Here is a 25,104-nt window from a genome sequence, read left to right on the forward strand (position 1 = left end):
ATGTTATGCAAGCTGCAGAAATGCTTTGATCTACACCAGGCCTCCATCAATTCCAATTGGACCTTATCCACTTCACATTAAATGGTGCACAGATGGGTCTGATCTTCCACAGGAGCCCTCTTCGAGGTTGAGTGGATTAGCCGGTGAATTTGGTAGTCAGCTCCTTTGCTGGTTACTGCCACCGGAGGGATATTTCAACTGAGAAAAGACTTGAGCACTGTGGAGGGCAACACGGTGGCTCAGTGGTTAGCAGTGCCAGGGACCCGGTTTTGATTCCAGCCTCGGGCGACTGTCTTGTGTGGAGTTTGCTCCCCGTGTCTGCGTGGATTTCCTCCGGGTGCTCCAGTTTCCTCCCACAGTCCAAAGATGTGCAGGTCCGGTGAATTGGCCAGTGTTCAGACCTGTGTAGGTTAGGTACATTAGTCAGGGGAAACGTAGACTAATAGGGTAGAGGAATAGGTCTGGGTAGGTTACTCTTTGAAGGGTCAGTGTGGTCTTGGGCTGAATGGCCTGTTTCCACGCAGTAGGGATCCTATGAAACAAAAATGGCTGGAGAAACTCAGCAGGTCTGGCAGCATCTATTGGGAAGAAAGCAGAGTGAATGCTTTGAATCCAGTGACTTCTCATCAGAACTCAAAGAAAGAGAAATTTTGCATTTGTATAGTGTTATTCACAACCTCAGGATGCCCCAAAGCACCTTCCAGGTAAGGAAGTACTTTTTGAGCTGGAGTGACTGCTGTCATGTAAAAATAATGTTGGTTCTACAATAACACGTGTGTTTTCAACATGAATTGGCTAGAACGCGATTAAAGAATTTAGACCATTATTTTCGTAATGCTACCATTATTGGCTACAATGCAATTCCAGTCCCATTGGGTAAATTGTGCTGCTATTTTCTTATAATGTGGGAACACACAGGAATGGAACCATTGCATTGTATCAGAACAGACTGCAGAACAAAAATAGAATGGAAATTTATTGTCACGCACACTTTTAATGAAAAATACAGTGAAACATTTTGACACACCATAGCGACTATATTAATGACCGAAGTCATTCATAATCATTTTTAAAATTAAGACAAAGTCTACCACAGATCAGTTAACAGCTTCCGGGCTTGGGGAAAGCCGATCAAAGCACAAATGAATACCCAGAAAATGCAGCCGTGCCCGGGCTGAGATCATCACGCTGGGTCACTGGAAGCTACTTGGTCTCTGGGCTGGGAGAAGCCTTCCACTGAAGCTGTTAAAAGAAGATAAAATGGATCTTGATAATAACCATAATAACTGAAGATATCTAAAAAAAAACAGAGAAAGAGAAAAAGTATGAAAAGCAGACCGAGTGGCCGACTGTTTCCAAATTATAGAATCATAGAATCCCTCCAGCACAGAAAGAGGCCATTCTGCCCATTGAGACTGCAGGGATGCTTTGAAGAGCATTTCACCCAGACCCACTCCCCTGCATGCACCATGACTAATCCACCTACACATCCCTGAAACCCTATGGCCAACTTAGCACAGCCAATCCACCTGACCTGCTCATCTTTGGACTAAGTTAAAAGTCACACAACACCAGGTTATAGTCCAACAGGTTTATTTGGAAGCACTAACTTTCGGAGCGCTGCTCCTTCATCGGGGAACTGTCACAGCTAACTGATGAAGGAGCAGCGCTCTGAAAGCTAGTGCTTCCAAGTAAACCTGTTGGATTATAACCTGGTGTTGTGTGATTTTTAACTTTGTCCATCCCAGTCCAACACCGGCTCCTCCACATCATGGCATCTTTGGACTGTGGGAGGGAATTAGACCACCTAGTGGAAACCCACTCAGATAAAGAGAGAATGTGCAAACTCCACACGCAAGTGGAATCGAATCTGGATCTCCAGCACTGTGACGCAGCAGTGCTAACCACTAAATTAAGTGTCTTGGAAATCTCCTGTCAGAGTTGATGATTTGGAAATCCAAGCTTCAGATGGTGTGGTGCATCAGGGAATTACCCAGGCATTGTTCTGGGCAGTAGTCCCTAGAGCTATGGATAACAATGGTGGTGGTTCCACTTATTTTCCCATCAGATGGTTGACCAGGAACATATCCCACTCTTAGCATTTATCAATGGTTTGCCTAGTACAACCAGGACTTGCCTAAGGTTGTTTTTATAAACATAGTGTCCTTGACCTTGAAATCCTGAAGTGGATCTTGAACCTGGACCTTCTGGTTCAGAGGAAAGGACATACCCACTGCAGTGCTAGATCTCCTGATACATATGGGATACTGCGTGCAGTTTTGCTCACCACATTTAAGAAGGAGGCAGCATTTAAGAATGCTCAATAGAACGGACCATTGGAAAAGGGGGCTTTCTGGTGATGAGATGTTGAGTAAATTGGATCTATATTCCTTGATATTAGAAACAGAAGAGGCAGTTTCATCAGAAAAGTGGACAGGACAGACATTGCAAGGGTGCTTTTCCCCTTAGCTGGGGATTTAGGAAGGTGGGGACACAGTCGCAGGGTAAGGGACTTACCATGTAAGAGTAGAAGGAGAAACTTCTTCACTCAAATGATTTTTTTTGGAATTCTGGAAGTGCTATCGTAGTATGTATTTAAGGCTGAGATTCTCAGATTTTCTTTAGTCTCTGAAGGAAGTAATTAATTTACAAAATAAAATGCCATTTGTATTAAAAGCCACAGGTCATATCTTACTGGGTACCATGCATTAAATCCTCAACAATTTATGCACTTTTCACGAGTTTTATAAAGGAGTGGCTTGAGGTGTCCTGTAGTATACTTTATTTACATTTTATTTGTTGAAAGGTGACAATTCAGAGGAAGGATGGATGAGAATGTGAGGGAGAAAGAATAGGAGGTGATGTGGGAAGGATTGGGTGATGTGGGGAGGGTTGGGTGAAGTTGGGAAGGTTGGGTGATGTAGGGAGAGTTTGGTGATGTTGAGAGGGTTGGGTGATGTAGGGAGGGCTGGGTAATGTTGGGAGGGCTGGGTGATGGAGGGAGAGTTGGGTTATATGGGAGTGTAGGACCTTATGGATTAATATGGATTAATGAGCTAATCAGTTTGTTTCTGCACTGCAGATGCAATTTTAATTCAATATAAGGGCATGATTTAAGGAAATTCCTGATCAGTGTGGCTCAGTATTAGGGTTAAGGCTAGCTGAGAGATCATTAAATTTAATTAGAATTAGCTTTATTGTCACACGTACTAAAATGAGTACAGTGACAAGTTTATAGGTTGCCATTTACAGAGTCATCCTAAGTAAAAGGTTGCTTGGTATAACCTGTTTGTGTGGAGTTTGTACTGTGTCTGCATGGGTTTCCTCTGGGTGCTACAGTTTCCTCCCACAGACCAAAGATGTGTGGATTAGGTGAGACCACCACACTGGGCCATTGGAAAACTTGAGAGCCACCACCCAAACAAAGACCTCCTTGCCAGGACTAGACCTCCATACTGGGAATAGCCCTCCATGTCGGGATAAGACCATTCACGCCGGGACCAGACCTCCGTGCCGGGACTAGACCTCCATACAGGGACCAGACCTCCATGCTGGGACCAGACCTCTGCGCCGGGACCAGACCTCTGTGCCGGGACTAGACCTCCGTGCCGGGACCACACCTCCGTGTCGGGACCAGACCTTCATGTCGGGACCAGACCTCCATGCTGGGACCAGACCTCCGTGCTGGGAATAGCCCTCTGTGCTGGGTCAAGACCTCCGTGCCGGGACTAGACCTCCGTGCTGGGACCAGACCCCTGTGCTGGGACTAGACCTCCGTGCTGGGACCAGACCCCTGTGCCGGGACTAGACCTCCGTGCCGGGACTAGACCTCCGTGCTGGGACCAGACCTCCGTGCTGGGACCAGACCTTCGTGCTGGGACTAGACCTCCATGCTGGGACTAGACTCCTGTGCCGGGACTAGACTTCCGTGCCGGGACTAGACCTCCATGCCAGGACCAGACCTCCATGCCAGGACCAGACCTCCGTGCTGGGACTAGACCTCCATGCTGGGACCAGACCCCTGTGCCGGGACTAGACCTCCATGTCAGGACCAGACCTCCGTGCAGGGACCAGACCTCCGTGCAGGGACCAGACCTCCGTGCTGGGACTAGATGTCCATGCTGGGACCAGACCCCTGTGCCGGGACCAGACCTCCATGCTAGGACAAGACCTCCATGCTGGGACCAGAATTCCGTGCTGGGAATAGCCCTCTGAGCCAGGACAAGACCTTCATGCCAGGACTAGACCTCCGTGCCTGGACTAATCTCTGTGCCAGGACTAGACCTCCATGCCAGGACCAGACCTCCATGCTGGGACTAGACCTCTCCACTGGGACTTGACCTCTGTGTCAGTACGAAACCTCTGTGCCGGGACTAGACCTCCATGCCGGGACTAGACCTCCATGCTGGGACCAGACCTCTGTTCTGGGACCAGACCTCCATACTGGGGCTAGACCTCCATGCCGGGACTAGACCTCCATGCCGGGACTAGACCTCTGTGCCGGGACTAGACCTCCGTAATGGGACCAGACTTCCATGCCGGAACCAGACCTCTGTGCCGGGACAAGACCTCCATGCTGGGACCAGACCTTCATGCTGGGACCAGACCTCCATGCTGGGACCAGACCTCCGTGTCGGGACCAGACCTCCATGTTGGGCCTTCGTCCCGGGACTAATCTCCATGCTGGGACTAGACCTCCAGTGACATGAATAGACCTGATTGTCGTGACTGGACCTCTGTGCTGGGACTAGACTTCTGTGCCGGAATGAGATCTCCGTGCTAGCACTAGATCTCTAATCCAGGACTAGACCTTCATGTTGGGACCAGACTGCCATGCTGGGACTAGATCTCTGTGATAAGGCTGGATCTCTGTGCTGCAACTGAATCTCTGTGCCAGAGCTAGATCTTCTTGCCGGGACTGGACCCCTGTGCCAGGAGTAGACCTCCATGCCAGGATGAGACCTTCACGCTGAGACTAGTCCTTGTGCCGGGAGGCTGTGCCAGGTTGTGCTGGACTACCAGCAAGCTGCTTAAGAAAACCTTCACACCAGGGCAAGAACACCAGGGTTGGGGGTGGGGGGAAAACGGTGGTGGGGGAGGAGTGCAGCCTCAAAATAAGGGGGAGCAGATTTCGGACTGAGTTGAGGAGGGACTTCTTCTCCCAAAGGGTTGTGAATCTGTGGAATTCCCTGTCCAGTGAAGTAGTTGAAGCTACCTCATTGTATGTTTTTAAGGCAAAGGTGGATTTTTGAACAGTGAAGGAGTTTAGGGTTATGGTGAGCAGGCGGGTCAGTGGAGCTGAGGCCATGAACAGATCAGCCATGAGCTTATTGAATGGTGGAGCAGGCTTGAGGGGCTATATGGCCTACTCCTGCTCCTAGTTCTTATGCCCTTGTGCCACTCCAGGCCAAGAGTACCTTTTCCCAATATCTCGGTGTACTTTGAACTGACCTAAGTCAGAATTCCACACAGTAACAGGTCATTCTGATCCAAAGTCCTCAATGCTTGTGCTATATGTAAGCCCCCCCCACTCTATTCTATGTTGACCCATCCTATCAATATAACCTTCTAGCTGATCCTTGACTACAATTTTTAACTGGTAACAGTACCACAGAATATCTTTTGTACCATCTTTTAAAAGAAAGCGTGCATTAATTTTGTTTTACTTTGGTATCACCTGGAGAATATAGCTGTGTACAAGATGTGCCTTGCTCACATTTTCTTCTGTCATCACATTTCTTGCCAGAAATTTTGTATTAATGTTGTATGCCCTCCAAGAAACTCCATGGATTCTCCATCCCTCACAGAGGGTACAACACGCAGTTTATAATTTGATTGCATTGCATTAACAAGGCAGTGATGTGCCACTTCCCAATAGATCAGAATGTCACCCTTGAGCTTTTCAGAGAGAGGAGGGCACCACAGAGAGTGGAGTGTATTATTTCTCCCTCCAGCTCTATTTTGATTTAATCCCTGGGCCACTAGTTGTCACTGGCCACTCGGTTGTTTCCTTTCTTCCTGGTGGTGGAAATTTGAATAAAGATTCGTGCACCTTGTGTCTCTCACTGTGTCTCACACCTGCACACACACACACCATGGGTGCTGGGGAAAACATAAGCACTACCCCAGTTAGGCGGTAGTGTAGGCAAAAAAAGAGGGAAAAAAATATAACCAGGAGATCTTGAATCACCTCGGTTAAAAAAGAAAATATAAACGGGGATTCAGGTGTCCCGAGAGAAGGAGCACTAGGTGTTTACCAACACTCTTGGAATTTTCAGGGAGAGGTGGACACCACAGGGAGTGGAGTGGAGTGTTTTATTTTCCCCTCCAACTCTATTTTGATTTAATCCCTGCCCTCCCCTTCACTGTTTGATCACACAGCATTGCCCCCTGAGAAGGGCACTGCTTGTCACTGACCACTGTGTTTCTTTTCTTCCTGATGGTGGAATATAAATAAAGATTTACACACTTTGTTGTTCTTTTACTGTGTCCTACACCTGTTCAAAATCACACAACACCAGGTTATAGTCCAACAGGTTTAATGGGAAGCACACTAGCTTTCAGAGCGACGCTCCTTCATCAGGTGATAGTGGAGAGCTCAATCCTAACACAAAATTAATAGCAAAAATTTACAGTGTGATGTAACTGAAATTATACATTGAAAAATTCTTTGTCTGTTAAGCCTTTCATCTGTTAGAATACAGCGATAGTTTCACTTCTTTCATGTTGAAATCACAAAACCTTTTTTTATTATTAAAAAGTTGTATTCTTGGGTTAGCTGTTAACAATGGTGATAGCTAGACAATATATTGAAGGTGTTAGCCCCCTGTGTTCTCTGTCTATGCCATGATGTTTAGATTGATTCTAATCTAAAAAGTGAGATAACGGAGTTTTACATAAATTCAGGCAGTTTTTGAGCTCAGAGTTCTACATGAATGCATGCAGTTTTTGAGCAATTTCAATGTAACCCTGCAAGTACAAATTCACCCCACAAAATATATGTCTGCATGTGGATCTTTGTCTGTCTGTGTGTATGTGTTTGTCTGGGTTGGGGATTGTGAGTGTGAGAAGGTGTATGTGTATGTGTAGTGAGTGCAGAGTATCTTAAGCCTGTGAGGGGGTGCATGTGTGAGTGTGGGAGTGTGTGTGTCTGTGTGCGCGTCTGTGTGTAAGTGTGTCCGTGTGTATGTGTGTATAGGAGTGCGTGTGTGTGTATAGTGCAATGGTGGTCACCTGCAATGTGACATGAACCCAAGGTCCCGGTTGAAGCCCTCCCTATAGGTACCGAATTTAGCTATCAGCCTCTGCTCGGCCACTTTTCTCTGCTCCCTGTCCCGAAGTCCACCTTGGAGGATGGTCACCCGAAGGTCCGAGGCTGAATGTCCTGGACCACTGAAGTGTTCCCCAACTGGGAGGGAACCCTCCTGTCTGTTGATTGTTGTGCGGTGCCCATTCATCCGTTGTTGTAGCCTTTGCTCGGTTTCCCCAATGTACCATGCCTCAGGGCACCCTTGCCTGCAACGTATAAGATAGACAACGTTGGCTGAGTCACATGAGTACCTGCCATGTAATGGGGTGGGAGGTGTCCCCACGCGTAATGGTGGTATCTATGTCCACACTCTGACATGTCTTGCAGCGTCTACTGTGACAGGATTGTATGGAGTTGTCCTACACCTGTACACACACGACATGGGTGCTGGGGAAAGATATAAGCACTACCGCTGTTAGGCGGTAGTGTGGGGGGAAAATACAAAGAAATAACGGGAGAATAGAATCTCCTCAGTTTGGAGAAAAAAACAGCAAGAAAAAAGAAAAATAAATAAGAAAACAAAGTATCAGAATGATTGATCCCTTTCCCTGCTAATAACAGTTGTGCCATCAGCCATTTTGTTATCTTCAAGCTGTTACAATAACTTGGAACAAGAAACAGCTTTTGATTAACACGACCGCCATCCAACTTATTCCCTGCGAGGTTAAAGAGGAAGGAGGCATCATTTCAATCGATTTAATTAAATCAGAAGGGATCCTACCTCTAAAGGCCAATAGATTCCCCTGGATCACCACTCCATTACTTTGAGCTAAATTTGAGTGCAGTTCCCAAAGCACAGTCTTCCAGTCAGCCCGTGACCCAAAACCTGTTAAAACGTGTCAATCTTTTATTGTCCCAATTACACCTTGACAATACAAGCATATGTTTCTGCTGCAAACTCAGCAATTTGCAGTGACTGAGGTGATTCACTGCAGAATACCAGCTGATGTAGGGTGAAAACAGAGTCAATATTGACACACTGCATCGCATGCTGCTGGATGCTGGTCCCATCAGACACACAGCAAGCCCACTGTGGAGGCCTGGTGTAGGTGAGGTGGACCTGTGACAGAGAGGCTGTTGTGACAGGGAGCCGCTGTCTGAGGTATTTAACAGTTAACTCAATAATCTACAAGCTACAGCTGTCAGCTTATTATAGCGGGCAAGGGTTGAGTGAATCTTCCGGGTCATTCTGTGCATAACATGGATGTCGTCAACGCAAATTGGCTATAATGGGATAGATGAATTGTGGATGCTGTTTGGATAATGCAAACTTTCTACTGAATGGGTATAATGATTTTCCTATAGCGATCTTCTACAGTGCCATTTTCTATAGCATGAGGTTGCAGAGGAACACAACATTTGTGTTAAAGCAGAATGCCCTGAACCTTTTTTTTCTTGGCTGAGTGCAAGTTGGATCGAGTATGTTTGGATGGTTTTCAGGTTTGAGGCTGCTGGCTTTATCTTACCAATTGTGCCTCATTAACCACCTGCTCCAGATGTTGTTGTGTTCATCACGATGGTTTCCAAGTCCCCTTTTACTGTGCACCATTCCCAGAACAACTCACCACTCCTCAGACATCCACTAGAAGACTGGTATCCCATGCACCACTGTGCCACCTTTAAGCTGTACACCCAGATGAGCCCTGGCAGCTGCCCCACCCATTGACGAACAGAAACTGAAAAGCTTGGCCAAGGGGACCAATGACAATCTGGAGGTTCTAATCGAAGGGGCGGTGTATAAGTGTGGTGACCTCTTTGCCCAGATCAGCAGAGGAGGCCACAACATCAGACGCTGGCCCAGGGTCACCACCTGGGTCAGTGCCGTTTCCATGGCAGCACCACAAGAATGGCCTTCTCCAGTCCTCCAGGGTACATGCCTCACCCTTCTCTCCGACACCTCACACACTCACTCTATCTCTGCCAGTACACCCACCTCACCCTAAAGGTTCATGTTAGCCCCCCCTCACGATTGCCTGCAACATCTTCCCTCACTCGATCTTCCCTCACTCTACTTCTCACACCACGAGTCCTGAATACCGCCTGCCTGCATCAGGACTAAGAATCATGCTATCTACCTTCATCTCACTCGATTCTTCCCTTTCCTCTCATCAACAAGTGTGAGGTGATGCATATTGGGAGATCAAATGTTCAAGGGAAGTATACTGAGTGGCTGGACCCATAGGTGCATTGATAAATAAAGGGATCTTGGAATGCAAGTTCATAGAATAGAATAGAATGCCTATAGAGGAAGGGAGGTGATGGTCTACTGGTATTGTAGCTAGGCTGTTAATTCCAAAAAAAAGGCAATGTTCAGGGGACCTGGGTTCAAATCCCACCATGGTAGATGAATTTGAATTCAATGAAAATTTGGACTAAAGAGCCTAATGATGACCACTGTTAGTGGGGCGTTTCCATCTGGTTCAGTGATGTCCTGTTGAAAAGTAAATTGTTCTCCTTAGACCTGGTCTGGTCAATATATAAGTGCAGACCCACTATGATGTGGGTGACCCTGGCTGTAAAGGATGGGTGATAAATGCTGGCAGAGCTAACATCCTGAGATTGAATTTTTTGAAAAACTCCATCTGAATGTACTTTCTCTCCACTTCTCCTGCCTCCAAAAACTGACCTGCATTGCCCTGGGAAAATGCCACCCACCAGCAGTTAGATGCATATTAACAATCAGCCAATTGTTAGAATCCCTACAGTGTGGAAACCGGCCATTTGGCCCAATATATCCACACCAAACAGTAACCCACTCAGACCCATTTCCCTACCTATTCCTCTACATTTACCCCTGACTAACACACCTAACCTATCCATCCCTGTACACTCTGGGCACTTTCCCATGGCCAATCCACCTAACCTACAGATCTTTGGATTGTGGGAGGAAACCGGAAGGAACCCAGAGAGACACTGGGAGAACATGCAAGCTCCACATGGACAGTCAACTGAGGGAGTAATTGAACCCAGGTCCCTGGAGCTGTGAGGCAGCAGTGCGAACCACTGAGCCATGCTGCCTTAAAGTGCCAATACAAGTGAATGAATGGATGATTATTGTTGTCACTTGCATTTTACAGTGAATAATATCGTAAAAAACAGTGAAAAGCTTCAACACTCGCCACAATGCAGCGTCATTTTGAATCACTTCAGAAAAAAAACAGTAAAAAGATATAACTGAAAGAGAGTCCTCCATCATCTTACCACTATCTTACCACCACCAGTGCTGAAAACCCCAGTGTAGGAGTTGCCACTCTTTAAGGTGCCTTCTCTTTACTGCTGGGCCCACACTCTCCCTGCAACCAGCAGTGGATAAGGTGGTAATGAAGGCATATGGCATGCTCGCCTTCATTGGTTGGGGCATTGAGTAGAAACGTCGGCAAGTCATGTTGCAGATATACCATTCCTTAGTTGGGCCACATTTGGAGTACTGTGCGCAGTCCAAGTTGCCAAACCAGTGGAAGGGTGTGGAGGCTTTGCAGAGGGTAAAGAATAGAGTCACCAGAATGTTGCTTGGACACGAGTGTGTTAGCTTTGAGGAGAGATTGGATTGTTTTCGCCGGAGCATCAGAGGCTGAGGAGTGGCCTGATTGAAATATATAAACTTATGAGAGGCATGGATAGGGTGGATAGCCATTTTCTGGGGGCATAGGTTTAAGGTGAGAGGGGGAAAGTTTAAAGATGTGTGAGGCATTTCTTTTTTACACACAGAGTGTTAGATACCTGAAACGTGCTGGCAGGGGAGAAGCAGACATGAACAGGCAGGGAATAGAGAATACAGACCAGGATGTTTGGAATGGCATGGTGGGTCGAAGGGCCTGTTCCTGTGCTGTATTATTATGTGTTCTACAGGTGAACAATTACACCATGAATTCGTGTGAACTGGAATAAAATTGGCAGGAGAAAAATCTTCCCGCAGGAAGGCTGTTAACTACCAAGGCTCTAACATTTAGGCTTGATTCATAACAGGCAACTGGTGGCATAATACCAATGTCACCAGTCTAAAAGTAACTTCAATAGACTGATTAAACAGTGACCCAGGTTCACGTTCTGAAGACACAGATTCAAAGCGCATTGCAGAAGATGGGATTTGAATTGAATTAATTAATTTGGAATACATAAAGTTAGTCTCAGTAATGGTGAGCATGTAACCATCATCAATCATCTTTTAAAGCAGAACTCCCCTGATTTACTGACATCCACCTGAGGTGCCATGGTGACTCAGTGGTTAGCATTGCTACCTGACAGCATACGGGTTCGATTCCAGCCTTGGGCGACTGCCTGTGTGGGGTTTGCACATTCTCCCCGTGTCTGCCTGGGTTTCCTCCCACATTCCAAAGATGTGTGCAGATTAGGTAGATTGGCCATGGGAAATGTGGGGTTGCAGGCGTGGGTTTGGATGGGATGCTTTTTGGAGGGTTAGTGTGGGCTGAATGCTCTGCCCGCACACGGTAGGGGTTCTATGATTTAGGGAAGAATATCTGCTGTTCTTACCCGGTTTTGCTTACTTGTGATCCAGAACAACAGCAATGAGGTTGGTTGACTCCTAACTGTCTTCTGCGATGGTTCAGCAAGGCACACATTCAAGGGCAATTGGAATGGGTGGCAAATTCTGACCTCGCTAATGATGTCCTCATGCCATCAAAGAATTTTTACAAGTTTCCTCTTTCCCTACATTGGACTTGTCTACAAGCAGACCTTACGTTACAACCAAGGTCTGAGAAAAGTCCCTTTGACTAAATATGAATGCTACATGTCTTTGAAAGAACAATATTACAGACACTCTTTGAGCTCCATGTGTTGAAGGGGTTTGGTAGGTTATGCAGAGTGAAGCTGGGAGCATGGGTTCAATTCTCATACCAGCTGAGGTTACCTTGAAAGACTCTCCTTCCCAACCTCTCCCCTCATCTGAGGCATGGTGACCCTCAGGTTAAACCATCCCTCATCTTCTCTCTTCCAATTTTTTTTTCCAGTTCTGTTAGGAGTCACACATTCTGCTCTTTAGACTAAAAAAAAATCAGGACAAAGATGTGATTCCCCCTTCTTGGTTGAAGGTGCACACACAGCTTTCCCTCATTCATTAATTTCAGAGCTTTAACACTGAAAGAATATAGGGAAATGCTGTTTGTATGTGCAAGAAGTGCAAACTTAGCAGGAAATTACTGAGCAAGTTTTCATTGCTGCTTATATTTTCATTGCACACCTGATCAAGTTTCAATCATTCTGAATCTTATAAAAACAAATCACGCATATCTTCCACTGAGACTGTTGAACTAAGCCAGCCCTTCAGTCCATTGAATAATAAATGCATTAAAGTAACATATTGCTTACATTCTCCTTATCAGATTAATGATGCACTGGAAATTGTTTCTTAATGTAATCGTTGTGTCACCTTAATCACGAACAGAGACTGAGGACCAAATCAGCCTCCAGTAGGAATAGAAACAATAGTCATTAAAATTTCCTGGCTGTTAAAATTTCCAGGAAAGTTGTTTCAAATATATTAAGCCCCCTGTATCAGAACTAATGAATGAAGACAGTCTTTACACAGAGAAATATAGAAACATTTATAACTTTAATCAATTTCCACCTAGGGCTGCCCTGTAATATGGAATGGTTTTGAATTTTGTTAAAATGATTCAACATTAATAAAGGTAGAGTCACCATACAGCTGCTGTCTCATAAGAGAGAGAGAGATGTCTGATGGTGGTTTAACCTGAGGGTCACCCTATCTCAGGCGAGGGGAGAGGTTGATAAAGAGTCCTTTGTGGTAATCTCAGCTGGTGTGAGAATTGAACCCATGTTCCTGGCTTCATTGTTATTATTTTTAATAAACATCAATAATGACTCTTAGATGATTATAACATTCTAAAAAAAACAGATTTTGTTGCCCATTCCAATTGCCCTTCAACTTGTGCATTACTGGACCTTCACAGAACATAGAACATAGAACGTTACAGCGCAGAACAGGCCCTTCGGCCCTCAATGTTGTGCCGACCTGTGAAATTAATCTGATGCCCGTCTAACCTACACCGTCCCATTATTATCCATATGTATGTCCAATACCCATTTAAATGTTGTGGTTCTGTTCGCCGAGCTGGGAATTTGTGTTGCAGACGTTTCGTCGCCTGTCTAGGTGACATCCCCAGTGCTTGGGAGCCTCCTGTGAAGCGCTTCTGTGTTGTTTCCTCTGGCATTTATAATGGTTTGTCTCTGCCGCTTCCATTTAAATGCCCTTAACGTTGGTGAGTCTCCTACTGTTGAAAGCAGGCTGCTCCATGCCCCTACTACTCTCTGAGTGAAGAAACTACCTCTAATATCTGTCCTAAATCTATCACCGCTCAATTTAAAGCTATGTCCCCTTGTGTTAGCCTTCACCATCCGAGGAAAAAGGCTCTCACTGTCCACCTTATCTAACCCTCTGATATGTCTTGATTAAGTCACCTCTCAACCTTCTCCTCTCCAATGAAAACAGCCTCAGTTCCCTCAGCCTTTCCTCATAAGACCTTCCCTCCATACCAGGCAACATCCTAGTAAATCTCCTCGGAACCCTTCCCAAAGCTTCCAACATCCTTCCTATAATACGGTGACAGAACTGCACACAACACTCCAGGTGCGGCCTTACCAGTGTCTGGTGCAGCTGAAGCATGACCTCATGGCTCCAAAACTCAATCCCCCTACCAATATACGCCAACACACCACATGCCACCTTAACAACCCTCTCAACCTGAGTGGCAATTTTCAGGGATTTATGCAGCTGGATACTGAGATCTCTCTGTTCATCTACACTGCCAAGCATTTTACAATTATCCCAACTCTTCATTCCTGTTCTTTCTTCCGAAATGAATTACCTCACATTTTTCTGCATTAAACTCCATTTGCCACTTCTCTGCCCAGCACTGCATCTTATCTATGTCTCCCTGTAACCCGCAACATCCTTTGGCACTATCCACACCTCTGCCTACCTTAGCGTCATCCGCAAATTTACCAACCCACATTAAGAGAAGACAGGAAGAAAGTGAGGACTGCAGATGCTGGAGATCAGAGTTGAGCGTGTGGTGCTGGAAAACCGCAGCAGGTCAGGCAGCATCCGAGGAGCAGGAGAATCAACGTTTCAGGTTGGGGGGTTCCTGCATTCCTGATGAAGGGCTTTTGCCCGCAACATCAATTCTCCTGCTCCTCGGATGCTACCTGATCTGTTGTGCTTTTCCAGCACCACACTCTTGACTCATTGCATAAGACAGTTAGGAGTTAACCTCGCTGCTGTGGTCTGGAGTCACATGTAAGCAAGGCTGGGTAAGAATGGTAAGAATCATAGAATGCACTGGTTATACTGGAGCACTGTTCTGAGAGACACAAAACAGGGTCTTCTGTGATGGTCTGGCAAGGCACAAGATCAAGAGTAATTGGAATGGGTGACAAAGTCTGACCTTGCCAATGATGTCCCCATGCCATCAAAGAGTATTTAAAAATTTCCTCTTTTCATTCACAACTGGTTTTACTGTTTTTCTTTCTTCTGGTTGGGCTCTGGGGCTTTATTGGGTCTACTCTGTTCAGATTGTGGGGAGAAATTGAAGTCAGATGGAAGGTACAGATCAGGTCAGATCCAGGTCTGGGACCCATGGTTTTTGTCCCAGCTCTGGGTCAGCAGTTGAGTGTTGCAAATAAGGCCATTAATGGTCACTGAAAGATCAAAAACAAGTGTTGGGTTTGAAAGGTCCTAGAGCAGAAAATGGTTGTCCGTCCAGGAGACCAGCATGGGATGGAATCCAGTTAAGGAGCTAGACAGGAATTGTATGATCGAACAGGGTCTGCTAAGGTATAATTGAATCATAGAATCCCTACAGCATGGAAGAACTCTATTTGGCCCATTGAATCCACACCAATCCCTCTGAACAGCATCCCACTCAGACCTGTAACCCTGCATTTCCCATGGCTAATCCACCTAACCTGCAAATCCAAGGACTGTGGGAGGAAACCGGAGCACCCAGAGGAAAGCCTTGCAGACACAAGGACCATGTGCAAACTCTGAGCCACCATTATAACCACTGGACTGCCAATGTGCAGCACGGTGGCTCAGTGTTTACCACTGCTGCCTCACAGTGCTAGGGATCCCGGTTCGATTCCAGCCTTGGGTGACTGTCTGTGTAGAGCTTGCACATTGTCCCTGTGTCTGCATGGGTTTCCTCCCACAGTCCAAAGATCTGCAGGTTAGATGAATTGGATATGCTAAACTGTCCAGTAACATCCAGGGATGTGTAGGTTAGGTGCATTAATCAGGGGTAAATGTAAAGTAATAAGGTAGGGGAATAGGTCTGGGAGGGTTGGTGTGGACTTGATGACCCAACTAGTCTGTTTCCACACTGTAAGAATTCTATGATAACATTTGAGCATGGCAGTTGGTCATAGTTTTAGATACTCTTAGTTGACCTGTTCAGAGATGTTATGACACACTTCCAGAGCAAGTGGGCTTGAATTCAGGTCTCCTGGCCCACACCTTCTCTGAGCTTCCTCCGATGAAAAAACATATTTTCTTAAATAAGGGGACCAAACTGCCACAGTTTTCCAGATGTAGTCTCACCAGCCCATTGCAGATATGCATAGACCTCCCTACTCTTACACCCTAACCTCCTGCAAATAAGTGACAACATTTCATTGAATGGCCTACTGTTGTTCCTAATTCAGATGTGAAAGATTTAGAACCATGATACCTCAGAGAAATGCGGATCCATTCTGGTATAAATTGATATTGATTAAATCTGGATCAGCTAGCAACAGCTCTGAAAATACAACTTAATTTATCGTTAAAAAGAGGCACACAATCAACGTTTTACATCTTGAGCTGAAATGTTTTCATTTCATGTTCTTTTTAGCAATGTTTAAGTTCTGAAATACCTCAAATAGGTGATCAATTTATCGTGACAAATGTGAGCTGGATGTTAGCCAGTTTTATAATGAATATTATCTCAACTTGCCAACGCATCCTGATGGATGCATCTTAGCTCCAAATGTAGGTTATGGCTTCCCCAGGATTGAGTCACCTCAGGGTACCATTTGAAATTGTGCACCAATTCAAATTTTCAGCTTTACTCTGCCTTCAATCAATCTTACGTAATTTAATGTAGTTATGTGAGCTACTATTGATTGGGAAGGAGACTATTGAATTGAAGAGTTATTCAGTTATTCTGTGCAATTATTTTTGGCCATTCATAACATTAACAATGATGATAATAAATTCTGCTTTAGAATGGTTAAATTGAAACTCTTAAGCTTTTGTGAATGAATATTACCAACCTATTTTCCATTCAGTCCTCAAGGTCTGCATTCATTACAAAATTCATTGAGTGCTGATGGCCATTTTATCAATGGACATATGTCATGCACTGCAGGTACAGGGAGAATGTTGCAAAATGATATGTGGACTAGGAAGTCAAAGATCTCTTGCTGTAGCACAAAATGACAGAGTTGCACAATACCAGGAGGAGGTGTTCACATTTTATACTTTTTTTCTATGTTTTTTTTTCTGATGACATTTGTCACAATAGCCCAAATTTTGCAATTCCTTCTGCTGATGAAAGGGGCAAATAGACAGTGTCAGCAACAGGAGAAACTGAAAGGGAAACAGAGACAGTATAGGTACTTTAGTGATTGCACAGTGCGTGGTTACATCTAGAAGGTGCACTAACAGCAAGAAGATATGAACACCTTTGAATGTGATTGGATAATATAATTGTTATGGATAAGACCAACCCCTCAAAATATAACAAGGAGATAACCTATCCCTGAACATTTTGTTTTATTTAAAAGTAAATGTAAGGTGGTGTGTTCCAGATGTGATTCGACTGGTTAAACTATTAGGCTTTAAGCAAAACGTACATTATTTTTACAACACACTTAAAATACAGTCAGAAAAAAGAAAAATCAGAATGAATTTAACTCCATTAAAATACTTAGCAAAACAATATATTATTTAACTATTAATCATCACCCGTTTAAATAAAGCAGCATCTCATAAACACACCCTTTGCAAAGGCAAATTCAGCAAAATAGATTTTCCTCACATGCTATCGCCTCTCCAATCTAGGAGAAGGAACACCAAAAGAAACAATCTTGCAGCAGAGAGAGAACTCAAGCTTTTTGCTGCAGCAGAGAGAGAGAGAGAGAGAGAGAGAGAGAGAGTGAGCTGCATCTATCAGCTTCAACAGCTGACTCCAAACCCCAACTGAAAGCAAAACTAAAACCCTGGGTCTGTGCGAGTCCAACTCCACCCACTCATGCACCTTCTGTCTAATTAAACAGATCTGCTTGGGGAGCTCTAAGCTGTTTGCCCACTCTTTCTGATGCAGACATTCCGTGACAACACTTCTGTACAGGAGAAACAATACAGAACAAATCCCTCTTAAAGGCACAGTTCAATCATAAGTGATCTCAGGCAAACATCTCCCACTGTTTGGAGATGATTCCAAAGTTTTTTCCAGAGTGTCCCTGCAGCATGCCCTTTTCCTTCTTTTTCCAAAGAAAAACTGAAGAAAAGGAAACTGACCCACTTAAAGAACTGGGGATTGATCCAGCTGGTCATCTATCATGTATTGGAAGGCAGTGATATAATGAGAGGACACCCGGGAAAGAACATGTCCACAGAGAATTCCTTCAGCAACTGAGTGCCAGACATTTGGGCTACATGACCAGAGCAGCTCACTGGTGACTGTCTCAATACTCTGTGGATGTCCAATGCTTCAGTGCCTGGTGTTTTGCCCCATCACTCGACCTTTGGAAGGTAACGAAGGCAATTGAACTGATGAGGGAACAGGACAGCAAGAGAACTGGTGAAAAGAGTGCAAACAGGAAAACATAGTGCTCTAACTAATGCAACCATTAATGATGTTGCTGTTTTTGCCTGTTGTACAAATGCTTCACCTCATGCCAAGATCCATTACCTCTGAGACATTACACAGAGGAGACTGTAGTGATAAATTTGACATCAGCAGTAGCTCTGCTCTCCTGCTGTCACCTCCCTGCTATAATCAACTGGTTGACTGTTCACAGATTCACATTTAGAAGGAACAGCTTGCAAATAAGTCTTTAGCCCGTTATGTCTGTTTCAAACTCTCTGGATAAGCAAGCCATTCTGTTGTATTCCCTGTGGTGCAAAGCTGCACAATCAGTGCTATCGATCTCAACTAAAATCTTTACAATGACAGTACACTGAGAAGTTTTAAAAGTGTGCCCCCCCCGAGATGCACTCTAGAACAAAGGACACTGGGGAAAAGGAATTAACATTTATACCACTGAGCAATACATTGGCTTATGATTCAGACAGTGCTTCCCAAATGTATTCCCGCTGTGACCCCATTTTGAGGCTTGATTATTTTTGGGCCACTCTGTGAGTGGGTGGGGATTGGTGTGGGGCGGGGGCCAACCTGAGACCGGGGCAGGGGGGTTTCTGTTGCAGTGAAGGACATAGCCATAGTCGGTCAGTCAAAGCTCCACAGCAGCTGCATCAAATCTCACAACCCTACTTGGGATCATGACCTCCCCTCCACTTGGGGGAGCCATGGTTTAAGGCTTGTTTCTTGGAATACGAGAGACACGTCTGAAAATATTGCCCATCCTAGTTACTCTGGCAACTGAAAACCTCTTGAGCTCCAAATCCCGAACCCACTGAGAGATCCATAATGCTCTAATGCTGGTTTCTTCCACCATTTCTCTCTACTATGGGTAGTAACTCAGACCGCTTACCTCCGGAATTCCCTCCCTAGACCTTCTCAACTCTCTCCTTCACCTTTCTTCTTTAAGTTGTTCCTTAAAACCCACCTATTTGACCTCTACTATCTACTTATGTGGCTCAACAATAAACCTTATTTTGGAAATCTCATGTGACACTCCTTAGACCATTTCATATTAAAGATGGCACACCAGTATGAGTTGTGCTGGGAAGTTGCAGACTACAGCATTGCTGTGTGGTAACAGATTAGTTTTAATCTGGATGAAGTGTTTTAAAAACCACTTCGAATCTTGTGTTCAGCAATTACTGACTTCATTTTACAAGCATTTGCTGGAAAACACAGTGAGTAAAAGTTCCCTTAACCCGCTCCACTGCACGACAATTTATATCTTCATTATTTCATTTCAATTTCTTTTACAGTTCAATTGTCTTCTGCTATCTTTGCACTTAGTTTACACATCCTCATCATTAAACAAAGTTACACATGCTCTGCAGATGTCCCTTTTATGTTCTCACTAACTACAGCATGTTGGTTATTACAATGAGCAAATAATGTTTTCTGCTCATTTTACAAATTGTTGATTTAGCTACGAACATCCTTAAGTTCCAAACTTATTGAGGTTTTCATAGAGTTGGTTCTGTATCCCATCACTACTGCCTTATTGGTTACATAGAATCCCTACAGTGGGGAAGGAGGCCATTTGGCCCATCGAGTCCACACTGACACTCCGAAGAGCATCCCACCCCATTCCAGTAATACTGCATTTCCCATGGCTGACCCATCAAACCTGCACATCCTTGGACACTATGGGCAGTTTAGCAAGGCCCATCCATCTAACCTGGATTGTGGGAGGAAACTGGAATAACCAGAGGAAACCCACACAGATACGGGGAGAATGTGCAAACTCCATACAAACAGTTGCCTGAGGATGGAATCGAACCTGGGACCCTGTGAGGTAGCAGTGCTAACCACTGAGCCACCACGCTGCCCTGGTGGCATTTCCCATCATGCTCAGAAAAGATGCTGTGACAGATATCTCATTTGACATGACAACTACACATGTCCATTCTAAGGCTATTAATTCTGAAGCTATAAATGTGCATTGTACCATCAATCCTAATCAATTGTCTCTCTTCACTGATGTTGACTCAAGCCCAGAATGCAGAGCCAGTCACTGATTGTGAATTATAGCAGCTCCCATTCCTTATGCTTTTGTTTGACTTTGCCAAACAAATGCAGAATCGAGAGCCTTAACCCCCACCTCAATCAAAGAAATTCAGGTTCTTTAAAGCAAAAACACATAATTCTGAGGAACTACTGTGTAGCTGAGAACTGTCAGGGTATAAGCTTTGTGTCTTCAAACCTGCTGATTAGGGGGTGCCTTATGCCTCTCATTACTCACAGATTGCTGATATTTGTCAAGGCATCATGTGCACAGCCTTGGCAAAAAGGAAACACTATTGGCAATCCCTGATGAACACCAACTGTTGTAGTTTCAGCTCTACAAAGCATAGCTCAATGTCCTTTCTTAATCATACTCTCAAATCTTATGATTTTGCCAGTTCTTGATTGGTAAATTGGCAAAAAATGAATAGAGAAAATAATAATAAGAGAAAAGGTTGTGTATTATGGACATTAATGGTAACATGGTGAATGCCTCAAATTCCTTCTGACAGGGTTGAGATTCAGACTTGGATATGAGGTTCTGCTGGTTGCTAACACGGCATACACGGTTATGGGCCAAGTGCTGCAAAATGGAATTAGAGCAGTTAGGAGGTTGGCACGGAGTTCAATCTCCACTCTAGCTTCCTTTTCTTACTCAATGGTAGAAATCACACAGTGCTGTGGGTTAGAATTGCCTTTTACCAGAGACCTCAAGAAGAAGATGCTGATCAATTCTATCACAAAGCCATAAAGATGTACAGAGAAACAGACCTTTTGGCCCAACTCATCCATACCGACCAGATATTCTAAAGTAACCTACTCCCATTTGCCAGCATTTGGCCTATATCCCTCTAAACCCTTCCTATTCATGTACCATCCAGATACTTTTAAATGTTATGATTTGGGGATGCCGGTGTTTGACTGGGGTGTACAAAGTTAAAAATCACACAACACCAGGTTATGGCTCAACAGGTTTAATTGGAAGCACACTAGCTTTCAGAGCGACGCTAGCTAGTGTGCTTCCAATTAAACCTGTTAGACGAGAACATGGTGTTGTGTGATTTTTAACTTTTAAATGTTGTAATTGTACCAGCCTCCACCACTTCCTCTGGCAGCTCATTCTATACACGCACCACCCTCTGTGTGAAAAAGTTGCTCCTTAGGTCCCTTCTAAATGTTTCCCCTCTCACCTTGAAACTGTGCCCTCTAGTTTTGGACTCTCCTGGCCTGGGGAAAAAACTTTGGCTATTCACCCTATCCTTTTCTGATGTTCTGAGTGATAAATATTGGTCAGGACTTCAGAGGCACTGCTTAACAACTCACTTTGGTGTTCAATTTGACGTTTTAACTTCACAAGGTCTTGACTGGAATTTATTTTCTTTAGCTCTTTTGTGGAGTGTTTTATTTTTAAGAAAAGTGGTTCCAGCCTAACACTTGTGAGTGCTTCATTAATTTACAAAAACACTTCAGTGCTGAGGGAGAGATGTATTGTTGACGTGCTATGTTTTAGAGAATGGGATATGAAACGATACTGAGATATTTTTCCAAAGAAATGTTCTCTCCATTTAAATGATTATTGATTATTCAAGAAACTGATTAATTGGCCTTTTGTTCATCTTTTTTTTTGGAGGACCTCATTCTGTCCAAATTCCTTCTTGCATCTAGTTGTCCTGTACTAACAAGGGATGTGCAGGCCAGGTGCATTAGCCGTAGGGAATAGGGTAGGTGACTGTGCTACAGTGAGATGCCAGCCTTAGATTAGTGGCAATGTTTATCTCTGAGCAGGCTTGATTTTGGGTTCAAATCTTTCTTCCTCATCAAGAACTGGCACCTAGACATTACTGTAAAGTTTTTATGTAACCATGGTGTACAAGTGAAGTTGTGTTATTCTTCTGTTAAGGAAATGAGTGTGGATGTTACTCACAGCTGGACTTTACTGAAATTTAGCTACTTTGTGAATTTCTTCAATCATTTGCGTTGCTCATAAGTTACACCTGTTGAAAATTCTGCTTCATTCTTTAATACAGTCCTGTCCCTGCACAACAAATCTGAGAGTTAGCGGTTGTTTCACAAAAACCTTGGTGTAAGACAACCCACTGTCACTACTTCTCACATTTTTTGATGTGCTCGGTCTCTTGTTGAACTTCCAGATGCAGGCCGTTCTGTCAGAACATACATTTTGGCAACATAAATTCACTGCAATGCGATAGATGAATTGGGGATGCTGTTTCTAAAGCGCAAAATTTTAAAACATGAGTTGGCTGTAATACCATTCCTCTTCTCTTTAATCTCTCTTTACCGAAACCAGCAGTAAATGTTTCTTATGGATTGTGAACTTTTTGTATCAGATCAGATTCTGTTGTAATGAAAAGAGAACATTTCCAGTGACATTTTTGTTGTGTGATAGCCATGAATAAATGATTGCGTGAGGCTTCAAAAGTCACCTTTAAAATTATTTTTAAGTTCAACGGGACGTAATGAAGAAAGACATTTTGCTTCGGGTCTGATTTTGGGACAGCATGGTGACTCAGTGTTTAGTACTGCTGCCTCACAGTGCCAGTTTGATTCCATCCTAGGACACCAGAGAATGGTGGGTGTGTGGAATGCTCTGCCCCAGAAGGCTGTGGAGGCCAAGTCTCTGGATACTTTCAAGAAAGAGTTGGATAGAGCTCTTAAGGATAGTAGAATCAAGGGTTATAGGGATAAGGCAGGAACAGGATACTGATTGAGGATGATCAGCCATAATCATAATGAATGGTGGTGCTGGCTCAAAGGGCAGAATGGCCTACTCCTGCACCTATTTTCTATTGTCTATTGTCTATTGACTGTCCGTGTGGAGTTTGCACATTCTCACCGTGTATGAGTGGGTTTCCCCCGGGTGCTCTGGTTTCCTCCCACAACCTAGAGATGTACAGGTTAGGTGGATTGACAACACGAAATTGTCCTGTACTAACAAGGATGTGCAGGCCAAGTGCATTAGCCATGGGGAATAGGGTAGGAGCTGGGCCTGGCTGGGATTCTTTTCAGAGGGTGGGTGTGGACTTGATAGGCTGAATGGCCTGCTATCCTGAGCGATTGAATGATGGTTTATGTGCTCTCTGTTTTATTTTGAAGTATGCTAACAACATTACCAACACAAGTCACTACAGTCAGTTCTTCTATAATGCGACAGTTGTGTTCTTGCGCAACCCCACTTTATGAGAGAGATCACGCTTTGGAAACAGTGCTCAAAGTGTTGGTGATGCAATCACATTACAGCCAACCCAGGTTTTAAAACTGTGTGCTTTACAAACAGTGTCCCCAATTCATCTATCGCATTGCAGTGAATTTGTTTTGCCAAAATGTGTGTTCTGGCAGCACGACCTGCACCTGGAAGTTCAACAGGAGACCAAGGACATGTTTAGCATGGTACTTTTGTAAATATTCATTCACTGGCTGAGCCAGCATTTATTACCTGTCCCTGATTGTTGAGAGTCAACCACATTGCTGTGGCTGTAGAGTCACATGTAGGCTAGACCAGATAAGGTCAGCAGTTTCCTTACCTGATGGACATTAGTGAACCAGATGGATCTTTGCCGACAATGACAATGGTTTCACGGTCACCATTAGACTCTTAAATCCAGATTTTTTTTCATTGAATTCAAATCTCAGCATGTGCCATGGCAGGATTCAAACCCAGGTCCCCAGAATATTACCCTGTGTCTCTGGATTAATAATCTGGTTATAAAACCACTTGGCCATTGCCTCTCCTGTAAGGAAGTGTAGGAAGTGAGGACTACAGATGCTGGCGAGTCAGAATCGAAAAGGGTGGCGCTAGGAAAAGCACAGCAGGGTGGGCAGCATTCCTGATGAAGGGCTTATACCCGAAAGGTTAACTCTCCTCGGATGCTGGTTGATCTGCTGTGCTTTTCCAGTGCCACACATGGTTTAAGTGGAGGCTGGTTGCTGGACCTCTTCATACAAGGAACCACTGCTAAAGGAAGCTAGGTAACATTTTGTATTCTTTCCTAAGATGTGGGTGTCACTGGCAAGGCCATGATTAACGTGTTCAGTGCCCAGGAAGGATGTGAATGCATTGGAGACAGTGCAGAGTGATGATGAGAAACTTCAGTGACAAGGATAGGTTGAGGAAGTTGGAACAGTTCCACTTTGGAAAAAGGGAAGGCTGAGAGATTTCCAAAACCATGAATAGACAGGGAGAAACTGTGGTTTACAGACTGGACAGGCATAAACTTAAACTAATGTGCAAAAAAAAATTCTTTTTCACTCAGTGAGTAGGTAGGATATGGAATGGAAATCAGGTGGAGACAAGTTCAATTGAGATATTCGAGAGGGGCATTGGAGGATTATTTGGATAGAAATAGAGTGCAGGGGCATAGGGAGAAAGCAGACGATTGGCTCTATTTAGCAATGCACTTTTGGAGAGCTAGTGCAGGCACGATGGGCTGTATGGCCTACTGCAAAGTTGGAACAATTCATTGGTCGCTAATTGTCCCGAGAAACTAGTGGTGAGCCACCTTTTTGAGCTGTTGTGGTTCTGTTCGCCAAGCTGGGAATTTGTGTTGCAGACGTTTCGTCCCCCTGTCTAGGTGACATCCTCAGTGCTTGGGAGCCTCCTGTGAAAGCGCTTCTGTGATCTTTCCTCCGGCATTTGTAGTGGTTTGAATCTGCCGCTTCTGGTTGTTAGTTCCAGCTGTCCACTGCAGTGGCCGGTATATTGGGTCCAGGTCGATGTGCTTATTGATTGAATCTGTGCATATAAGCACATCGACCTGGAGCCAATATACCGACCACTGCAACGGACAGCTGGAACTGACAACCGGAAGCGGCAGATTCAAACCACTACAAATGCCGGAGGAAAGATCACAGAAGCGCTTTCACAGGAGGCTCCCAAGCACTGAGGATGTC

General features: G+C 44.6%; 1 long non-coding RNA gene across 2 annotated transcripts in view; it reads right to left on the reverse strand.

Moving 5' to 3' along the window:
• Window positions 1-953: 953 nt before the first annotated feature.
• LOC122542647 overlaps window positions 954-25,104 on the reverse strand; it is a 57,314-nt gene continuing 33,163 nt past the window's right edge. Inside the window, exons 1-2 of one of the 2 annotated variants that reach the window (XR_006309840.1) lie at window positions 7,234-7,274; window positions 954-1,296 (exon numbers count right to left, since the gene is read on the reverse strand). This is a non-coding gene — a long non-coding RNA (uncharacterized LOC122542647). Of the gene's footprint in view, window positions 1,297-7,233; window positions 7,275-25,104 lie in introns of those variants that run through there. The other variant, XR_006309841.1, reaches the window with a different exon arrangement.

The sequence above is a fragment of the Chiloscyllium plagiosum genome, chromosome 40, assembly GCF_004010195.1.
Source record: "Chiloscyllium plagiosum isolate BGI_BamShark_2017 chromosome 40, ASM401019v2, whole genome shotgun sequence".
Lineage (NCBI taxonomy): Eukaryota > Metazoa > Chordata > Chondrichthyes > Orectolobiformes > Hemiscylliidae > Chiloscyllium > Chiloscyllium plagiosum.